Source organism: Bubalus kerabau, chromosome 1, assembly GCF_029407905.1.
Source record: "Bubalus kerabau isolate K-KA32 ecotype Philippines breed swamp buffalo chromosome 1, PCC_UOA_SB_1v2, whole genome shotgun sequence".
Lineage (NCBI taxonomy): Eukaryota > Metazoa > Chordata > Mammalia > Artiodactyla > Bovidae > Bubalus > Bubalus kerabau.
The window spans coordinates 260,827,652-260,851,178 of record NC_073624.1 but is presented as its reverse complement, the minus strand read 5'-3'; the positions used below and the strand labels follow the sequence as shown (position 1 = coordinate 260,851,178).

Here is a 23,527-nt window from a genome sequence, read left to right as displayed (position 1 = left end):
TTAAAAACAGTATGAAAAAGCCAGACAAAAGACACATATACCAAAATATTGATTCATTTTACTTCAAGTGAAAAAAATTTTTAATTATATGTGGAATACACACACACACACACACACGTGTGTGCTGTGCTACCACTTCAGTCACGCCTGACCCTTTGTGACCCCATGGACTGTAGCCCGCCAGGCTCCTCTGTCCATGGGATTCTCTAGGCAAGAATACTGGAGTGGGTGGCCCTGCTCTCCTCCGGGAGATCTTCCCAACCCAGGGATCAAACCCATGTCTCTTATGTCTCTTGCATTGGCAAGCAGGTTCTTGACCACTAGCACCACCTGGGAGGCCCAAACATATGTACAAACATAGGTAGTGTATAATACATTTACGTAAACATGCATGTATACACATTCAATATATAGATATAAATAATAATACATGGACTTCCCTGGTGGCTCAGATGGTAATGTATCTGCTTGCAATGTGGGAGACCCAGGTTCAATCCCTGGGTTTGGAAGATCTCCTGGACATTTAATATATAGATATAAATAATAATATATATAACTATGCAAATATATAGAAAAGGTTTTTAGGATGCCTTCCAAATCATTTATGTTAGGTACCTAGAGCAAGACATGGAATCTTATTGCCGGAGGAATAAGGGGTGATGCCAAGGTTTTATTGCTGCTTTTGTTGTTGTTTTTCACTTACTAGTATTATTCTCAAATATTTTCAGTTCTTTGAAAAGAGCATGCATCCTTGCATTACCTTTATGATTTATGTTTTATTGCCACTTAGCATTCAAAAAATTTACTCAATTAAAAATGTCACAGTGTTTACTTTTGTTTTACACTTCTTAGCCTAGTTTTTTTCTCCTATCATTATCCCTATTGCCTATTTAGTATTAAATTATCTGGCTATATTTCAGTGGAAGTGAATTGGCTTCCTTTTCTCTATTAAGAAAATACTATTGATGCTTTTTTTTAAATTTTATTTTATTTTAATTTTAAACTTTACACTATTGTATTGGTTTTGCCAAATATCGAAATGAATCCACCACAGGTATACATGTGTTCCCCATCCTGAACCCTCCTTTGAACTGTGGTGTTGGAGAAGACTCTTGAGAGTCCCTTGGACCACAAGGAGATCCAACCAGTCCATTCTGAAGGAGATCAGCCCTGGGATTTCTTCAGAAGGAATGATGCTAAAGCTGAAACTCCAGTACTTTGGCCACCTCATGCGAAGAGTTGACTCATTGGAAAAGACTCTGATGCTGGGAGGGATTGGGGGCAGGAGGAGAAGGGGACGACAGAGGATGAGATGGCTGGATGGCATCACCGACTTGATGGACATGGGTTCGGGTGAACTCCGGGAGTTGGTGATGGACAGGAAGGCCTGGCGTGCTGCAATTCATGGGGTCGCAAAGAGTCGGACACAACTGAGCGACTGAACTGAACTGAACTGAATAAAGATAGTATAAAATCCAGTACCCTCTAAACTGTCCCAAATTTCCTAAACAGACATAATAGAATTTATTTCTCTCTCATAAAAATTCACAGGATCTCCTTTCATTTGTTGGTTTAGAAATATTTAGGCATTTGGCAACTCTGTCAGATTTAAGCAAAACTTACAAAGCTGATACGGTTTATTCAGAGAATAAAAGTTATGCCTTTAGAAACAGAAGTGGCCTCATTTTTCCATCAAGGCATACATGACAACAGAAAATATTTTACAAGATCCAGAGTAACTGTTACATGCATCTAAAATATTATTTAATTTATTCTTATCTATTTAAGTCTCTTCTCAGGGTCAAAGTCATCTTTATATCAAGGTGCTTTTATATATCATTGTTTTGAAGGAAACAGTAAAAGTCAAGTTCCTTGAGAGTACATTAAATTATATGCCAGTTAACAGTCTTAGAGAGATGGTTTAAAAATAAATTGTCCATAATACCTTTTAATAAAGGAGCTAAACACACTTTTTTATTCTGTGTTAAAAACAGACGCCTGTATGGCACTGTATGGAATCCCATTTGCCATGTATATTTTGATTAATACTATGCTGGGTAATCTGCTCTACGTGGTCTAGGTTCAGTAACCTCACTGTAAAATAATGAGCCTTCAAGAATAAAAAATATGCTCACTATAAAGTTGCATATTCTGAGAAGCCAGTGAATGTATTCAAATGAAATGAAAAAATGAGGTTTTCACCCAGTAAATTTGCTTGAAGTGAAACTTACATTTCTCAATTTGTATTTAGCTGTCAGTCTGTGCACTAAAAACTGGACGAGCTATGAACCTTTTGCATATGTTTTCTATAAATACCTTTTCTTCTCTGACTCAACTGCCATAGGACTCTGCAGAGGTAGTGGTCTTAAGGGAGCTTACGGCAACTGGGAGGCAGCCAATGGCAGTGAGTTCACACACTAAGTGGCATCTTCAGAAAAGGACCAGCACTCATATTTTATGAAATATGTAACATGATTTACCCAGGGTTGTCAGAAGAGATGAATTTCAGCCAATGCAAGGTAATAAATAGTAATATGTGCTGCATACATTTGACTTATAACCCTTGGCATTTCGAAACCAAATTCTTTTGAAGAATTCATTTTATACATCATAAAGTTTTCTATTGTTTTCCTGTTTTGGCTGTCTTTGTCAACAGATTTCTTACGAAAATATCATTTAAAATTGTAAATGAAGCAATATTTTTGAGACTACTCACCTAGGACTTTCTTTCCAGGCAATGCTTGCGCAAGGAAACTTAGCAGCATAGAAAGTGGTTGGTTCATTAAATCAGAACCTTGGTCAGGGGAAAAAAAACACAGTAAGTTGTTTTTCTTGATTATGGGAAATCTGTTACTAAAGTTTAGCACTATTTTCTCTCATAAAATATTTAATATCTTTTATAAACACATAAAATTTATTTTGTTATAATTGTTATATTTGGAGTGAAATTTGAAGGCTCCAATAATGTACAGATATAAATTTTTGATTCAAGGCAGAACACTTTTCATTACATACAGCTTCTCCCCAGGTTCCAAGAACCTAATGAATGGCCTCATTTGCTGTTGTCCAGTGGGTAATTGTTACAAAATCACTCGGATAGCCACATCACATATAGGTTTGCATTTAGGTTTACATTTTATTTTTTTATTTTCTCCCCTCACATAACCATACAACTATTTAAAATTCTCATATATGTCAATTATAGCTATCTAATTAATGTGTAGCACCATATTATAACCATATATAAGATACATAATTTCAAAATATGGTATCCATATTTCCCCATGTAAGATTATATATTTTCAAATAACATCCTTCGATCGATTTCAATATCTGGCTATGTTCATAAAACACAAAGCAAGTAAAGGAACACCCTTCAACACATACACTATTTTGCCAAATACACACACACTCTCCATGTAATACAGACACTGCCCCTGAAAGTATGCCTGCTCCTGAAAGTATGCCTGCTCTTTCGCTAGTGATTCTATTCTAAAGTTTCTCCTGACATATCCTTTTGAGTTCACAATAGAAACTTGAAGCTGGCCCCTGTAACAAGGCCCCAGAGACTCTGCATTTGCAGTAGCTCCTTACATCTCAATAATAGAAAACAAGACTTGGGAATAGGTGTATCTTCTCAATCTTATGGGGAATGTGAAGGCTACTACTTGAATTATTCATTGAGCAGGGAACAGGAAGATTATGTGACCACAGCCCACCTTTGCAACTGAACATTTTTACATCATTATAAAAAAACATGCATTACACATCTGTTATTGTGCTGGACCAGGCAATGTGTAAACTGAATTTATAAGAATTACCCTCCATAAATTTCCAGTTAGGACATAACTGAATTTCTGTAAGACAGATAACAAACATATACTTATGTAAATTATACAAATATGTCCATAAATTTGTTAACCAAGGCTTGAGTTTTTGCTTTTTATATCAGTTTTTCTGGACCAAAAGGTAGTAGGATGAAGATTTTCATAACTGAGAGTAGAGTCAGAACAAAAGTAAACTTCTGCTTTCTTCAATCTGAATCAGTCTTCAGTCCCCAAATTTTATACATAGTGAGAATAAAGTATTTCTAATTCCACCACTGTTACCATGAAAAGGTTTTGGTATAAGTCAGCAAGTAAATTTTCTGTAATCTTCAGTAACTGAAGATCTGAGCAAACTCTGGGAGATAGTGAAGGACAGGGGTGCCTGATATGCTGCAGTCCATGGGACTGCAGAGTCGGACACGACTTAGTGACCGAAGGATAACACAAACAACTGAAGATAAATTGAGAAAGGAAATTAACAAAATTGTTCCTGTGTTCACACTCAGATTGACTAATGATTTTGCTTAGCTAAACATAGCTGTCATGAAATGCTGTCTTTCTTAGGAGAATAGTAGAAACTCTATAGCAGCTGTATTCAAAGATCATTTTTATAATATAATAAACCCTTTATTTAAAACCTAGTAATTAAACCAGATCATATTTTTTTCTTTGCTTACTTTATTTGTAGTATGCTGGGCACTGGAGAAACTGAGAGGATGAAAATCTCTGCTTTCAGTGAGCTCCTAATCTAATAATTAGAGAATAGTAAAGAATCATTCAAATAAATAGATAGTTATAATACAGTACCCTGCATACAGTGTTAAGAGAATTCAGAGAATATCTGTCTATCTCAGACTGAATATATACAGACTTATCCCACAGGATAATCACAAGTTACAAAGAGAGTAAAAACCTGGGGGTGCTATAGGAGTAAGGCGGAGGAATGGTGACAAAAAGAGGAACATTTCCCACAGTGGGGACCTTGTGCAAAGTCTCAGAGACACAGAAGAATTTTGTCTCTTCTCAGAATTGCTTATGGGGGGAGAGTTGAAGGAAAAGTAATATATGGCATTTGTCATTTTGACTAACACAATTGGCACAGCCTTGAAAAGAGTGAGCCTTTATAAAAGCATGAAGACTGCCCTGTTTATCACTTCAAATAGAAATATTAGCAATATGTTACAGACGAAGATAAAGAATTAGAACGCATTGTTATTATAAATCCTCCATGCACTTAGAAGAATCAATAATCTTATTTCCTGAATATTCCCCTAATCTCTAATGGACAGACTGGCAACTTTGCAATAATGATAGCAGTCAACTTTAGATATATACACCCTATTGCCAAATTCCATCACTTACTCCCAGTTTACCAAAAAATTACTAATAACTAGAAGAATAACTAAATCACCTCCTAGATTGAATAATAAACTATTATGCAAAGGCCATCTTCAGTGAAAGCATTTCAGTCCTGGTGAAATGATTTTAAAGGACCCCAAAATATATTTGGAATGTTCCCACAGCCAGACTGTAGCAAAGGTTAGAATTCAAATACCTTCCTTTATGTTCTCCCAAATTTAAAATCCTGCCTGAAGATGGCCATACCAGGGAATTTTTTGTTTTTTTAAAGAACACAGATGAAACATCACCTTTGGCCAGTCTGTATATTGTTCTTAGTTAAATTATGTGTGGTTTGAATAATGAATCTTCTCTTGTTTATATGAAGCTTATTAGGAACATAAGCTTTATTTTCAGTAAAACCATAAAACGGAAAAAACTAACATGCAGAATGGGAATATAATATTTAAACAAACACATTTAAAACCTCATGCTTTAGCAGAAAACAGCTCAGAAAGGGACTCCTCAGCCGATAGGCAGACATTAGGTTGACCAAAACGTTTGTTTGGGTTTTCTGTAAGATGTTACAGAATACTTTGGCCAACCCAATGCATTACTACATTATCTCAGGATTAGAACCTTAGGTTCTCTTACCACATGTGAAGCTGAGAAGTTGAAGAAGATAAATCTGAAGAAATTAAAAAAAAAAATACAACATGGAGAAAATTTAGTTGAGAGAGAGGTTGTGAGACATGGAGGAAAAGAAAGGTTCAAAACTCATCAGAAAATTCTAGGAAGAGAGGAAGACTAGAGAAAGAGTATATGCAGAATGGTGGAACGGTAATAGAGGATTTTCCAGAAAGTCATAAACTCAAGATACATGAAGGACAATAACTGTCAAGAAGGAAAAATTAAAACTATTTATAAACATTGCCATTTTCTTTTGGACTTAATAGTAGATAAAATATATATTATTGTTATTAAAAGTATTTCTAAAGTTACAATGGAAAGCATTTTCCAACCATCTACAAGAGAAAATAGAAAATTTGCACTAAATGCCATTGCAGTTTAAACACCACTGCAAATGAAGCTGTGATGGGGGTTAAATGTGCACTTGTTTTAGTAAAGCTTCTTTTTCCTTCCTTTTTTAAAAAAGAGTCAGCTCAGCTAAGAACTGTCTTGTACCTCAACAAGTTATAAAACTGAAGGGTTCTTGGATACAGGGCTCTTTGAAGGAACTAGACTAACCTAATATTGTACTTAGCCCCCACAGTATGTTATTTACCTGTCTTATGTGGTTTTATGCAGGACATATTCATTCTGAAGATGGGAGTTGCTTTTATGAAAAGGTATATTAAGTCAGAATCTAGGCAAGAAACAAGCAAGTAATATGCAAAATGAAAATGCTAAGCATAGTTAATTAACAACTCAAAATTTTCAGAATGTGAAACTAGATTAAATACTGTAGAGATTTAGCTGAGAAAACTGTATTCTTAACATTATTTCATATCATTTTCTAATGAGTAAATCGACTGAAGCTTATTCATTGAAGAACTCCATGCCCAAGAGTCTAAAAAATGAACAAGGCAATGTAGAATAAACCAGGCTCACACTCCAGTTGAGGAAATGGGGCATGATAAAATTAATGAATATTATGTTAAAATATAAGTGTATAATATTGTTACAAATAATAATGTACCTAGTTTTATAGCATGACTGGTTAGAGAATGAGACACTCTTAAATTTAAGTTTTCATATGTATTTAATATCTCCAAATATGATACATAAAACTCATCACCCAGCTTAAGAAGTAAAATAGTTCCCACACATTTGAAACTTAGTGAGTTCTTGCCCCCAATAATGTGTCCCTTCTCCACTGAGATTATCATTATCTCAAAATAAGCTAAAACCTAGACTCACCTCAATTAAATGTATAATGCTAAAGAAAAATATGGCATTTTAAAAGCCATCCAAAAATGCACTCATAATTTTGAAGACAAATTAAAATCTAAAAGTAACAATGAAAACCACAAATCATTGGAATATTATATTTAAATAATAATATAAAGTAGAATAGATCTATATATCCTGAGAAATTATCTTTCAATAATAAGTGAAAAAGAATACTTTTAAGCAAATAAAAATTGAGACACTTTGCTAGAATAAGACCTTCACTAAAGGAAATAATAAAGATGGACTTTAAGATGAGAGAAAATCAACCTATAAAAAATGATGAGCATATGGATAAATCTAAAATAATATGAGTAGAGTAAATAATATAACTGTCTAGTTTAGGAGGTTAAAAAGTATTTAAAAATAGTGAAAAATCCTGGGCAATAATACCATGTAATGAGAGGAAGAATGTTTGCAGTTAAAGCATTTTGAACTCTCATTTTAAGAGCTACACTGCATACCCGCAAAATCCAACTATATGCTATCTATAATAAACACTAGTAACCACAGTACTGAAAGACAGAAGATAAAAGGATAGGGGAAATATTTTACACCAAAACATAACCATAGTAACCACAAAAAACCAATACAACCGTTTAATTTTATAGATAACATAAATTTTAGGGAAAATAATTAGTAGAGCTAAAGAGAAACCACATATATTGATAATATGTTTAATTCACCAAGATACCATATTCCAAATTGGTGTGCATCTAAAACATAGCTTCAAATACAAAAGAAAAAAATGAACGACTAGAAAATATTGACAAATCCGTAACAAGAGAAGTACTTCCTTTTCTATTTCCTGTGTAAATGCTTGGAAAATGCTTTTCCTTATGACTTTTGAAATGCTTTTAATAACAATAATATAAACTCTATCTACTGTTAAGTCCAAAAGAAAATGTCAACGTTTGTAAATAATTTTTCCAATTCTGCCCCATAATAGACTGTTTTCTCTTACGTAATTACAGAATCCATAAGTCTAAAATGAAGATCATCCAAAGATACTGATGATACAAACATCCTGACAGAACTATTAATATTAAAAACATAACTTTTCCCAAGGGACTTGACAAGTATCATATTTGGGTGTTTAATTTATTTTCCTAGAATTAATGCCTGAATGTGATTTGCGCTCAGTCATGTCCCACTCTTTGCAACCCTGTGGGCTGCAGCCCAGCAGGCTTCTCTGTCCATGGGATTCTTCAGGCAAGAATACTGGAGTGGGTTGCCATGCCCTCCTCCAGGGGATCCTCCCCACACAGGGATCGAACCCGTGTCTCCTGTGTCTTCTGCATCACAGAAAGACTCTTTACTGGTGAGCCATCAAGGAAGAGGACCTAAATAAATACATGATTGCCACAGTGGCCATAGTGTTCCTGTGAGATCCTTAGCAAGTTGTTTGATTACTTTTTGTCTTTATGGACATAAAGAGAATTTTAAAACAAATGTGCTTTTTAATAGATAAATACTACTGTACACCCTAAAATAGAATTATTTCAAATATAAACATGCTGAATATGCTTGCTAAATTTACTCTGTTGTCTTATAAACACTGAAATATAGGATTTGTTGACTTTAATTACTACTTATCTTTTTCGGGTATATAATAATGTGATTATTATACCACTGTTCTGATGTATAGAACAGTCTTTTGGACTCTGTGGGAGAGGGAGAGGGTGGGAAGATTTGGGAGAATGGCATTGAAATATGTATAATATCATATATGAAACGAGTCACCAGTCCAGGTTCCATGCACTATACTGGATGCTTGGGGCTGGTACACTGGGACGACCCAGAGAGATGGTATGGGGAGGGAGGAAGGAGGAGGGTCAGGATGGGGAACACATGTACACCTGTGGTGGATTCATTTCGATATATGGCAAAACCAATACAATATTGTAAAGTTAAAAAATAAAATTTTTAAAAAATAAATAAATTAAAAATTAAAAAAAAGAAAGTATATTCTATCATATGAGTTGATATATAATTCTTGGTATTTCAAAACTTTAACTTAATCATTCAATGTTCAAAATGTTGAACAAATCATGCAGTGTTTTATGTATGGATGGGTTTCACCAGGTGGCACTAGTGGTAAAGAACCTGCCTGACAACGCAGGAGACCTACGAGACTTGAGTTCAAACCCTGGGTTGGGAAGATCCCCTGGAGGAGGAAATGGCAAACCACTCCGGCATTCTGGCCTGGAGAAGTCCATGGACAGAGGAGCCTGACAGGTTATATATAGTCCATGGGGTTGAAAAGAGTCAGTCAGGACTGAGCCACTAACAGCTTATGCAATGATACTAAAGTACATTGATACTAAATTACATTGATATTAAATGTATAAATCTTTATGCACTTATACTAAAATATATTTTCTAATGTCTAATGGAGACAGTTACTTTTTTCTTATGTCATAATTTCATACTTTTTTCCCCAAAGAAAATTTCAAATTTATATTTTATGAAGAGTCACACTACCAAGTTCAAATCAAATTTTGATGTATATAAATTGTAATGTTTTCTATGCATTCATTAAAACTGATATTTTTGATAATATAAAATAGCCCTTTCCAGGATTATACTCTATATATCCAACTATTCAAATTTTCATTTAAATCTCCTAAGATAAGATTGTATAGTTTACATTTAAAGTTTTTCCACATATTAAAATTCAATTGTATCACAAAATATTTTTTATATTTGCTGCTCTGATTAATCATTCCTTATTAAAATTATATTTTCTAGCTGTTAATTATTGGAGAGGGGATTAAACCAGTCAATCTTAAGGAAATTTAAAAGGAAATCTTAAAGAAAATCTTAAATTTAATCCTGAATACTCATTGGAAGGACTGATGCTGAGTCTGAAACTCTAATACTTCAATGCCAACTCATTGGAAAAGTCTCTAATGCTGGAAAAGATTGAGAGCAGAATGAGAAGATGGTGCCAGAGGATGAGATGACTGGATGGCATCACTGATGCAATGTACGTAAACATGGGCAGAATCTGGGAGATGGTGAGGGACAGGAAGGCCTGGCAGGCTGCAGTCCATGGAGTCACAAAGAGCTGGACATGACTGGGCGACTGAACAATAACAATTATTGGAATATAAAAATAGAGGAAATTTTCTATCTTTATATTAGGAGTAAATATTTATTAGTCTATGATGGATTTACATGGATATTCTAAGTATATAACTATATTTAAAAGGATATACTATGTACTGATGAAAGAGTTCATAAACCCTAAACCTACCATTAAAAAAATGTAAAAGGGTCTTCTCCAAGTGGAAAAGTAGAATCTATAGGAAAAGAAAAACCCCACGAGGAAAGGAAAATATATATAAGAAGGACTAAGAATCAACCACTTAAATAAGCTAGTATGAATGTTAAAAGACAAAAAATTGAAAAACCAACTATAGCCATAATAAATAGTTTAGGGGTAAACATAAAGCTGTAAAATATGAAAAACAAAAATGTGAGTGACGGAGTAAAATATTTAGATCTTTTAGAATATGTTGAGACTTAAATGACTACCAGTTTAAAACAGGTAGACATAGTTAAAGGTCAACACACAGGATCCCCATGGTAACCACAAATCGAAAACCTACAATAGATACACAAAAACTAAAAAGAAAAAAACACAGATACTATTATAGAAAACCAGCAAACCACAAGAGAAGACAAAAAACAACAACAGATAAGAACTATAATAAATAATAGTTTGGAAATAAATAAATAAATGGAAATAAAATTGAAATAAATAAATGGAATAAATTAATTAATTTAAAAAATAAATAAAATAGAAATAAATAAATGGAAACCAAATAATAACGTGGTAGTAAGGAAATGTGTGTATTAATTTGTTTCAGTCATGTTATGAAATATCTGACATTCGAATTATCAGAAATGACTAGAAAGTCAGGGAAGTGATACTCATATCAGATGAAACAGACTTTAAAACAAAAACTATAAGAAAAGACAAAGAAGGGGATTATGTGATAAAGGGATCAATACAAAAGAGGATATCACATTAATAAACATAGAGGCACCTAAAAGCAGAACACTTCAATACACAAAGCAAATACTGACAGACATAAAAGGAGAAAGTGACAATAACACAATAACAGTAGGAGAGTTTAAACCCCACTTGCAACAGTGGACAGATCACTCAGACAGAAAACCAATAAGAAAACATTGGTCTTAAATGACACAACAGACCAACTGGACTTACAGATGTAGAGCATTTCAAACAAAAACAGCAAAACACACACACTTTTCAAGTGCACATAGAACATTTTCCAAGACAGATAACATGCAAGGCTACAAAATGAATTTCAACCAATTTAAAAGGATAGAAATTATATCAAGCATTTTTTGTAACTACAATAGTATAAAACTAGAAATCCATTACAGGAAGAACAAGTGGGAAAATAAACAAACACATGAAGGCTAAACAACATACTCCTGAAAAATCACTGAATCAATGAAGAAACCATTGGGAAAATTAGAAATCCCTTGAAACAAGTGAAAATGGAAACACAACACTCCAAAGTCCATGGGATGCAGCAAAAGCAGTCCTAAGAGGGAAGTTTATCATACAGATCCTCTTCAAGAAACAAGAAAAATCTCAAATAAACAGCCTAACCTATCACATAAAAAAATTAGCAAAAGAAGAACAAAAAGCACAAGGTCAGCAGAAAGACATAAATAGCAAAGACCAGAGAGGAAATAAGTAAAACAAAGATCAAAAAACAATAGAAAAGATCAGTGAAACCAAGAGTTGGTTTTTTGAAAGATAAACAAAGTCTATAAACATTTATCTGGCTCACCAAGAAGAAAGAAGAGAGGACCCAAATAAATAAATAAGAAATGAAAGAGGAGAAATAACAACTGATACCACAGAGATACAAAAAAGTATAAGAGAATATTACGAACAGTTACAGGCCAGCAAATTGGACAACCTAGAAGAAATGTACAAATTTCTAGAAGTTTACAAACTGCCAAGCCTGAATCAAGAAGGAACAGACAATATGAACAAGCTAATAAATAATAATGAAATTGAATTTGTAATTTTTTAAAAATTCCAGCAAACAAAAGTCCAGGACTGAACTGTGTCACATATTTGTGAACATACATAAAAGAACTCATAACTATCCATCTCAAACTATTATAAAAAACTGAAGAGGACAAAACACTACCAAATTCACCTTACAAGACCACCGTTACCCTGATACCAAAACCAGACAAAGATACCCCAGGAAAAGAAATTTATAGGCCAACATCTTTGATGAGTATAAGTAGACTCAGGTAATGCTGATATCATTTTGAATTGATACAGCTATTGCTACTATTTCTAATGGATAAACAGAGCATCAAGATATTAAAACACACAAGCATATAGAAAATGGAGCCTCTGTCCCTTTAATCTTTTGCTTACTTTAGGGTCAATCATTATTATCAGTGTCAGTTAAACTATTTATTTTGTTCATAGCCTATAACCAATCATATCATGTTCTCCCACAAATAACAATCCTTCTAAACATCCAAAAGATACACAGCATGTAGGCCACACAAGTCAACATAAAAGTAGTCAGTATATTTCTCACACACATATACATACACACACACACATTTTCCCTCAAACATATCCATTAATGTTTTTCTTCTTGGCTTATTATAAAAAGTGATAGCTATTAAACAAGTTATAAACATTAAGTTATGTTTTTCAAAAACAGTGGTAGAAATCTATTTGGAGTTCTGAAATGCATTTTGATTATACCTAGAATTGTTTACTCTATTTTCAAGATGATATTGTCCCAAGTAGCTCAGTTGGTAAAGAATCTGCCTGCAAAGCAGGAGACCCGGGTTCAGTCCCTGGGTCAGGAAGATCCCCTGGAGAAGGAAATGGCAACCAACTCCAGTATTCTTGCCTGGAGAATCCCATAGACATAGGAGTCTGGCAGGCTACAGCCCATGGGATTATAAGTGTTGGACACGACTTAGCGACTAAACCACCACCATTGTCCATCCCCAAAGTACATGGAAGTCCTTATTATCTCTTTTAAAATACATCAAATAATTTTCTCTCATAATATAATATTTTACTTATAATTATTACTTTGCAACATAATTGTTTAGTATATACATCATTTAGTATTCCATTTACCCAGTAAAGGAAAGGATTTACCAAAATTCATGCTAACCAGATGAATTATGCAGTTTTTAATTATGCTTTAAGAAATATTAATATCGATTCCTGGTAGAAATTTCACAGTCATTTTCCTGCTTTTTATAAATTGATCAAATAATGTCATGTAATTGCCAGTAACTATTTCTTTGGATCCCAAATAAGTATCCACCTACTCAGTGCAATAACTTGGGGAAAATCACTTGAAAGAGAGTCCTACAAGGTAAAGTAGGAAATTGTACAAATCAATATATGTCATCTTGAAATGAAAAATATGAATTAATTGTTATAAAGCAAGAATTCACAAATTGGCAAAAATGTCTATCACAGGAAGTAATCTATTAGTAACTAATCTGAACCAACCAGATGCTATCTGTAATAGAACTGAATAATCAGAAGAATTTAGTCATTTCCAATGAACAATTATATAATCAATTGTCTTTTCAACCTTTTAGTTAATACTAGAATTTCACTGATAAAATCTTCATGAATCAATCTCAATAAAAATCATGTTTACATGGATCTCTGGAAGAGCTCCCAGTAGCCAAAGCTGAAATAACCTGAGCAAAAATAAAAACATTACCACAGTACTGGGTTTAACAAAGAATAAAATAATTAGTTTGCATCTGTATTAATTTTACTTTTCAGTTTTTATATTTAAAATTTCCATATAATGATATTGACTTTTTTCCTTTGAAGTACAGTTCAGTTGAAGTACACAGATCAAATTGCCAACATCCGTTGGATCACAGAAAAAGCAAGAGAATTCCAGAAAAACATCTACTTCTGTCTCGTTGACTATGCTAAAGCCTTTGACTGTGTGGATCACAACAAACTGTGGAAAATTCTTAAAGAAATGGGAATACCAGACCACCTTACCTGCCTCCTGAGAAATCTGTATGCAAGTCAAGAAGCAACAGTTAGACCTGAACATGGAACAATGGACTGGTTCCAAATTGGGAAAGGAATATGTCAAGGCTGTATATTGTCACCCTGCTTATTTAACTTCTATGCTTATAGATCAATTGGGAAGAATCTGCCTGCAATGCAGGAGACCCTGGGTTGACTCTTGGGTCAGGAAGATCTGCTGGAGAAGGGATAGGCTATGCACTCCAGTATTATTGGGCTTCCCTTGTGGCTCAGCTGGTAAAGGATCTGCCTGCAATGTGGGAGACCTGGGTTCAATCCCTGGGTTGGGAAGATCCCTGGGGAAGAGAAAGGTTACCCACTCCAGAATTCTCTGGCTTAGAGAATTCCATGGGCTCTATAGTCCATGGTTGTAAAGAGTCAGTCACAACTGAGCGACTTTCACTTTCACTGTCATGCGGAGTACATCATACAAAATACTAGTCTTGATGAAACACAAGCTGGAATCAAGATTTCTGGGAAAAATATCAATAACCTCAGATGATACCACCATGCAGATGATACCACCCTTATGGCAGAAAGCAAAGAGGAACTAAAGAGCCTCTTGATGAAAGTGAAAGAGAAGAGTGAAAAAGCTGGCTTAAAACTCAACATTCTTAAAACTAAGATCATGGCATCCAGTTCCATCACTTCATGGCAAATAGATGGAGAAACAATGGAAACAGTGACAGACTTTATTTTCGTGGGCTCCAAAATCACTGTGGATGGTTACTGCAGCCATGAAATTAAAAGACGCTTATTCCTTGGAAAACAAGCTATGACAAACCTAGACAGCATATTAAAATGCAGAGACATTACTGAGAAAGATCTATCTGGTCAAAACTATGGCTTTTCTAGTAGTCATGCATGGATGTGAGAGTTGGACTATAAAGAAAGCTGAGCACCAAAGAATTGATACTCTTGAACTGTGGTGTTGGAGAAGACTCTTGAGAGTCCCTTGAACAGCAAGGAGATCCAACCAGTCCATCCTAAAGGAAATCAGTCCTGAATATTCATTGGAAGGACTGATGCTGAAGCTGAGGCTCCAATACTTTGGCCATCTGATGTGAAAAACTGACTCATTTGAATAGACCCTGATGCTGGGAAAGATTGAAGGCAGGAGGAGACAGGGACGACAGAGGATGAGATGATTGAATAGCATCACCAACTCGATGAAGATGAGTTTGAGCAAGTTCTGGGAATTGGTGATGGACAGAGAAGCCTAGTATGCTGCAGTCCATGGGACTGCAAAGAGTCAGACATGACTGAGCAACTGTACTGAACTGATTGACTTTTTTCTTTCAAAATACAGCTCAATAAATTCTAATATATATTGGATTTGTGTAACCACAACCACAGTCAAGATACAGAACAGTTTTTTCACTATACAGAACTCACTTTTGCAATCCTCATGTAGTTACTTCCTCCCGTAACCTTACATCTGGTAACCACTGATCTGTCCTCAAAAACTATAGGGTTTTTTTGTTTTCTTTTTGAAAATGTCATACAAATGGAAACAAACAGCCTAATAAGAACTCAGCCTAATACCTCTGAAATTCACCCAAGTTGTTAGATATATCAGCACTTTGTCTTTTTTGTTGCTGAGTAATATCCCATTGAATGGATGAGAACATTTTGTTTATCTATTCACCCACTGAAGGACGTTTGAGTTCTTCCCATTTATGTTTGTTTTGGTTTTGTTCTGGCAAATATGAATAGAGCTGTCATAAATATATTTATGCAGATATTTGTGTAAACATTGGTTTTCAATTCTCTAGGTTAAAAACCCATGAGCAGGATAGCTGGGTCAAATGGATAAGCGTATGTTTAACTCTTATAAGAAACTTCCAAAATGCTTTCAGAGTGACTATACCATTTTGCCACCAGCAAATGTTATGATCTTCACTTTTCATGATTGCCAATATTTTTTTTCCTTGGCCATGATAACATATGAGTAGTGGTATTTTGTATGCAAGGGTGTGTACTAAGTCTCTTCAGTTATGTCAGACTCTGTGCGAACCTACTTAATGAAGAGTTGAAAATAATTTGAAGGAAAAGGAAAATATAAAATCACCATTATGACATCACATTAATAATTGTTCCAGGCAATATCCACTGCTGCTGCTACTGCTGCTAAGTCACTTCAGTCGTGTCTGACTCTGTGCGACCCCATAGATGGCAGCCCACCAGGCTCCCCCGTCCCTGGGATTTTCCAGGCAAGAACACTGGAGTGGGTTGCCATTTCCTTCTCCAATGCATGAAAGTGAAAAGTGAAAGTGAAGCCGCTCAGTCGTGTCCGACCCTCAGCAACCCCATGGACTGCAGCCCACCAGGCTCCTCCATCCACGGGATTTTCCGGGCAGGAGTACTGAAGTGGGGTGCCATCTCCTTCTCCTCAATATCCACTAATGAATGCTAAAAAAATTTTAATGGATAGTTGTAGGGCCTCTAGGTATCTTCCCCAAATATTCATGTTGTTGTTGTTGTTCACTCACTAACTTGTGTCCGACTCTTTGCGACCATGGACTGTAGAATGCCAGGCTTCTCTGTCCATCACTATCTCATTAAGTTTGCTCAAACTCATGTCCATCTCATCCTCTGTCACTCTCTTTACCTCTTGCCCTGACCATCTTGTGGGTGACACGCAGAGGGCTTTAATGTCCGTTGCTCAAATCTTTGTTGTGACGAGACAAAGAACCGAGGAACATACACTCGCATGACAGGAAGTAAATCCATAGACTACTGCTTGACTCAGCAATAAAATCAAAACAAAGTAAAACAAATGATATGTCTTCTTGATGATGAAAAGCTGGCACCACAGAATTAACGAAAAGTGAGTTACAGCTGAATACCAACGACGGAAGGAGGGGACATACATTTGGAGGTGATGGATGATAAAAGAGCCCTAAATTCTAATTTCTAAATGGTTGAAATATGATGGGAAATTTCTAAAACTGAAAGATTAAGAAATAGCACAATCATTTAAAAACTAATAATGTAAGTAAATAAGGAATAACTCCAAGAATTGTAAATGATTGTCAATGGAAATTGGTCTAGGAGGGAACCATAATTTTTCTTTGTATGGACTGCTCTTTCCTTTTTAGCACTCAAAATAGCTTAAAAATAAATAAAATTTAAATGTAAACAGCTTAAAAAAAAAAAGAGCCTCTTGATGAAGGTGAAAGAGGAGAGTGAAAAAACTGATTTAAACTCAACATCATTCAAAAAACTAAGATCATGGCATCACTAACTCCCAGAGTTTACTCAAATTCATGTCTATTGAGTTGGTGATGCCATCCAACAGCTCGTCCTCTGTTGTCCCCTACTCCTGCCTTCAATCTTTCCCAGCATCAGGGTCTTTTCCAATGAGTCAGCTCTTCTCATCAGGTAGCCAAAGTATTGGAGCTTCAGCTTCAGCATCAGTCTGGCAAATGAAATCTGACACTGTTTCCACATTTCCTCCATCTATGTGCAATGAAGTGCTAGGATCAGATGCCATGATCTTAGTTTTTTGAATGATGTTGAGTTTAAATCAGTTTTTTCACTCTCCTCTTTCACCTTCATCAAGAGGCTCTTTTTTTTTTTAAGCTGTTTACATTTAAATTTTATTTATTTTTAAGCTATTTTGAGTGCTAAAAAGGAAAGAGCAGTCCATACAAAGAAAAATTATGGTTCCCTCCTAGACCAATTTCCATTGATAATCATTTACAATTCTTGGAGTTATTCCTTATTTACTTACATTATTAGTTTTTAAATGATTGTGCTATTTCTTAATCTTTCAGTTTTAGAAATTTCCCATCATATTTCAACCATTTAGAAATTAGAATTTAGGGCTCTTTTATCATCCATCACCTCCAAACGTATGTCCCCTCCTTCCGTCGTTGGTATTCAGCTGTAACTCACTTTTCGTTAATTCTGTGGTGCCAGCTTTTCATCATCAAGAAGACATATCATTTGTTTTACTTTGTTTTGATTTTATTGCTGAGTCAAGCAGTAGTCTATGGATTTACTTCCTGTCATGCGAGTGTATGTTCCTCGGTTCTTTGTCTCGTCACAACAAAGATTTGGAGCAACGGACATTAAAGCCCTCTGCGTGTCACCCACAAGATGGTCAGTACCAAAATCAGACTGATTATATTCTTTGCAGTCAAAGATGAAAAAGCTCTATACAGTCAGCAAAAACAAGACTGGGAGCTGACCGTGGCTCAGATCATCAGCTCCTTATTGCAAAATTCAGACTAAAATTGAAGAACGTAAGGAAAACCACTAGGCCATTCATGTATGACCTAAATCAAATCCCTTTTGATTTTACAGTGGAGGTGATGAATAGATTCAAGGGACTAGAACTGGTAGAATGCCTGAAGAACTATGGACAGAGGTTCATAACATTGTACAGGAGGTGATGACCCAAAACCATCTCCAAGAAAAAGAAATGCAAGAAGGCAAAGTGATTTTGTGAGAAGGCCTTACAAATAGCTGAGAAAAGAAGAGAGTTAAGGGCAAAGGAGAAAGGGAAAGAGATAACCAACTGAATGCAGAGATTCGGAAAACAGCAAGGAGAGATAAGAAAGGCTTCTTAAGTGACCAATGTGAAGAAATAGAGGAAGACAATAGAAAGGGGAAGACCAGAGGTCTCTAAGAAAACTGGAGATACTAAGGGAACATTTCATACAAAGATAGGCACAATAAAGGACAAAAAACAGAAGCAGAAGAGATTAAGTAAAAGTGCCAAGAACACACAGAAGAACTGTACAAAACAAAAGCTCTTAATGACCCAGATAACCACGATGGTGTAGTCACTCACCTAGAGCCAGACATCCTTGAGAGTGAAGTCAAATGGGCCTTAGGAAGCATCACTATGAACTAAGCTAGTGGAGGAATTTCAGCTGAGCTATTTCAAATCTTAAAACATAATGCCATTAAAGTGCTGCACTTATTATGCCAGGAAATTTGGAAAACTCAGCAGTGGCCACAGGACTGGAAAAGATCAGTTTTATTTCCGATCTCAAAGAAAGACAATGCCAAAGAATGTTCAAATTAGTGTACAATTGCACTCATTTCATATGCCAGCAAGCTTATGCTCAAAATCCTTCAATCTAGGCTTTAGCAGTACGTGAACTGAGAACTTCCAGATGTTCAAGTTGGATTTAGAAAAGGGAGAGGAACCAGAGATCAATATTCATGTTACTATGGTGGTTTTAGTCATTTCCCCAGTGGCTCAGCAGTAAAGAATTCGCCTGCAATGCAGGAAACGTAGGTTCAATACCTGGGTTGGGAAGATACCCCGGAGAAGAAAATGGCAACCCACTTCAGTGTTCTTGTCTGGGAAATCCATGGACAGAGAAACCTGGAGGCTTACAGTCTGTGGGATCACAAAGAGTTGGACACGATTGAGCAACTGAGCATGTACACAGTGGTTTCAACATATGTTTTCAAATTATCTGATACTCCTCCCTGAAGGGATGGAGTTTAATTCTTCTCCCCTTAAATGTGAACTGGATTTAATGATTCACCTCTAACAAATAGACTATGGAAAGGGAAAAATCATAGTTTTACAGTGGAGGATCCAGGCAGAGAGCACTTTAACCAAGGAACTATGGTTAGGATCACCAGTGATAAATCATGCTGATACTAGATTCTTTGATATGATGCAGTGAAAAAGGAGCATTGCCTCTGTGGCATCCTTCCCAGTGTTGCACAACCTCAAACTGATCATGAAAAAACATCAGACAAACCCAAATGGCTACAAAATACTGCCCAGTCCTCCTCAAAACTGTCAAGGTCATGGAAGGTGAGAAAACCTGAGAGACTATCACAAATAGAATTATAGAGACATGATAACCAAATACACAGGGTTGTTGTAGTTGTTTAGTCACTAAGTTGTGTTTGACTCTTTTGCAACACCACGTATTGCAGCCGACCAGGTTCCTCTGTCTATGGGATTTTTCCAGGCATGAATACTGGAGTGGGCTGCCAAGGATTGAACCCATGTCTCCTGCATTGGGAGAGAAATTCTTTACCACTGAGTCACCAGGGAAGCCCAAAACACACGACATTCTGCATTAAAAATGGGGAATTAAAAGGAAAAAAAAAAAAAAGTGAAAAACTGGTAAAAATCTGATACAGTCTATAGTTAATATCCATGTACCATGTCAGTTTCTAAGTTTTGACAAGTATATCAGAAGTATGTAAGCTAACATTTGGGGAAGATTTGTGAAGTGGATAGTGAATTCTCCATACTATCTTTGTGACTCTTGTGTAAATTTAAACAAAAAGTCTAAAAAACATATTTCTCTTTGTTCAGTTATAAATACCTAAGCATTAACCATCAAAAAAAATCTATATTCTCTTTATCTATCTCGTCCTTTAAGTAAATTCATCATAAAAATAAAACAATCCTTTCACTCACAGAAGTCTTAAAATTTCCTATTTTTAAATTAAGTATTCAATAACATCCAGCAGTGAATAAGAATACCACACAATATATATTCTGCTTGGAGAAACTATATTATATACTTGTGGAGTGTATATTTATTGCTTTTACCAGTATTTTCTCATTTTTTCTTTCATTTGATAAAAACAGCACAATTTTCCCTGGGGAATCCCTCTTCCCTACCCACAGTTCAGTTGGTTTTGGATGGGGCTGTTTTAGGGGAAGCATAAAGTCCAAGGCTTTGTCTTTAAACTGGTTCCAGATGTCTGTACTAGTAATGGATTTTAGGATGACTACCTCTTTCTTGGTGGTTCATTCAAGGATAATCCTGGAACAATTCTTTAATTGCCTGGAAAACAACTCTCTCTCATTGCAATGAACTGTTGGACTGCTACACTCTTAATCGTGAAGCTATTGGGACCCAAGAGTGGAGTCTGAAGATGCAATCAACCCAATGGAAAGCAGAACCAAGGGATGAGAAAGAGAACTCTCTGGTCTTGATGACATTGTTTAACCTACTTTGCTTAGCTATGGCTAAAGAGTGTCCTTAAAAACTGACCCCAGATATTTCTTGGTCAATAAATTCCTTAACTCCTATTTTATAACTGGGCATGGGGGAGTGGAATTAGAATTAGATCATATGAAATATGCCTCAGAAAAACTTTTGCAAAGTTACCAACATAAATGTTGGATAAAATAAACCTGAGGTACTTCTTTGTGTCCTATTTAGACAAAGAGAAAAGAAGTAATAATGATTCATTTTGAATCTTACTGATTTATTCCATATCTATTCCATTTAAAGTTGTATAAAACAACCACCCATCTTTCCTTTCAGTTGCATATAACATATAAAATATTATGCTGGTTAAAAAAATGGAATGAATCAATCTTATAAAATTAATAGATAATTACATGTGGGCTTCCTTGATGGCTCAGCAGGTAAAGAATCCACTGCAATGCAGGAGACAATGGAGACACAGGTTTAATCCCTGGGTCAGGAGATGCCCTGAAGGAGAAAACTGGCAAACCCACTCCATATTCTTGCCTGAAAAATCACATGAACAAAGGAGCCTGGCATGCTACAGTCTGTGGGGTCCTAAAGAGTGAGACACGACTGAGCAACTGATACATGCAAGCAGGTATTATTTTAAAACTAGAAAGAATATAGTGGAGAGTGTCTAGGAATGAGCCTCAGAAGATTTGGACAGTTCAAAGTCAGGAGTCTTTATAATTTTACATACTATTGCATGTAAACATTACTTACTTTCTTGGATCCAAATAAAAGAAGACATAGAAGTAGAGTGTTTAATAGAAGCAAGACTTTAAACAAATAAAACCATGCCACAGCACTTGTACCTCTACCCATCTATTCAGCAGAAACTTCATGGACTAAGAGAGTTTATATTCCATCTGTGTTCTTATGCACTCCGTATCTGCAGTTCCACACAATTTCCTCAATTAATCTAAAGTAACATGTGAGTGTATAACTCATAATTAAAGTATTTAAAAAGTGAACTGATTCCATTCTTATATATTGAATCATTTTATGACATACACAAAAGGAAAACTATCCTTTGAGGAAAAGCTCTCTAAACTGAAGATTGAGTGGTAGCAGAATCCTTCTTTTGAAAAACTGTGTCATGCATGATAAGATTGCATCATCCATAGCATGCAGGTAATAATATTTCCCCATTTCAGCACTCTTTAAATTTCTTACTCTCAACAAACCCTTTACCCCTTTCACCCTTATCTACCTAAATGGTTCACAAACGAAGTTGCATGAGATTCCACATGGAAGATTTACAAGGGTGAGACATGAGGACTGACAGATGTTCTTCAATTCACTCTCTGAATGGGAAGGGCGTGTGGAAATGGCGTTGGTTTGAATGACATTTGGAGTAATGGCCTGCCATGCGGCCGGCACTTTTAGAGTTAAGCAAGTGATCTGCAAAGTCAAGTGGATTCACAGTTCCAGTCAGCACCAGTGCACAGGTCGCCCGTAAAAATAGAAGATTCCATTATTCTTCAGGCTCCCTAGAGGGAGCAAGGTCTCTAGCATCATTACCAGGACTAAATCTGACTTTTCTACCTCCCCTAATTTCCTCCTAGTAATTATAGGTCAAGCACTCTTTTGTAAATTATAAAACCTTTGTTCTTATCAAAAATGAATAGCTGAGGAAAAAATTATAAAAAGAGTCCAAGGAAAAAAATTTCAATTAGAAAACCAAGCTAATTTGGTATGACCAAAGACTGTCAGGCATACTGACAGTGCTCTATTATGCAGTCATTTGGGCTCTTTCAAATTAGTTATGTTAATGTCCTGTGAGTGAATGTAACACTTGGATGGGACAAGATTTCTGCAATTAATTTCGGCAGTCAGTGGAGAGACAAGCAAATTTATTTTCCCCCTCTCTGGGAATTGGTAGTGGAGGGCGTGAGGTAGCGAAAGTGCATTTAGGAAGAGAACAAGCTAAACACAAGCCCTAAATAAAGCAGAAACAATGGGAGCCAATGCCTCCTCATTCATTCAATTGACAATGTTTTGCAGCTTAAACCTGTTTTATTAATTATGTTTGACATTTCCTTAATTAGTTTCATTTACACCAAATCAATCCCTACTGCTGTATGGCATCATTTATCATTTTGAAAAATTTGCATACTGAGTGCTGACTTTTCCTACTTAATTATACATTAAAAGTGTCAAGCGCGCTTGCTGCCTGGCATTATCTGCGGCAGAAAGGTTTGTGGCTGGACGGTGATGGTATTAATCATTAAGAGCCCCCAAGTGCTGCTGGGTAATATCTGGGGAGTAGAGTGGCTCTCATTTTAACGCTAGAGAGCAGAAGTGCTTTTGTAAAATGACCCAGAGCAAAAACAAAA

At 35.6% G+C, this 23,527-nt stretch overlaps 1 long non-coding RNA gene across 1 annotated transcript in view; it reads right to left on the bottom strand.

Moving 5' to 3' along the window:
• The window catches only part of LOC129642286 (uncharacterized), a 105,489-nt gene extending 85,911 nt beyond the window's left edge, over positions 1-19,578 (bottom strand). The window contains exons 1-2 of the long non-coding RNA XR_008709594.1: positions 19,481-19,578; positions 2,717-2,794 (exon numbers count right to left, since the gene is read on the bottom strand). This is a non-coding gene — a long non-coding RNA (uncharacterized LOC129642286). The remainder of the gene's footprint in view (positions 1-2,716; positions 2,795-19,480) is intronic.
• Between the last annotated feature and the right edge of the window lie 3,949 nt (positions 19,579-23,527).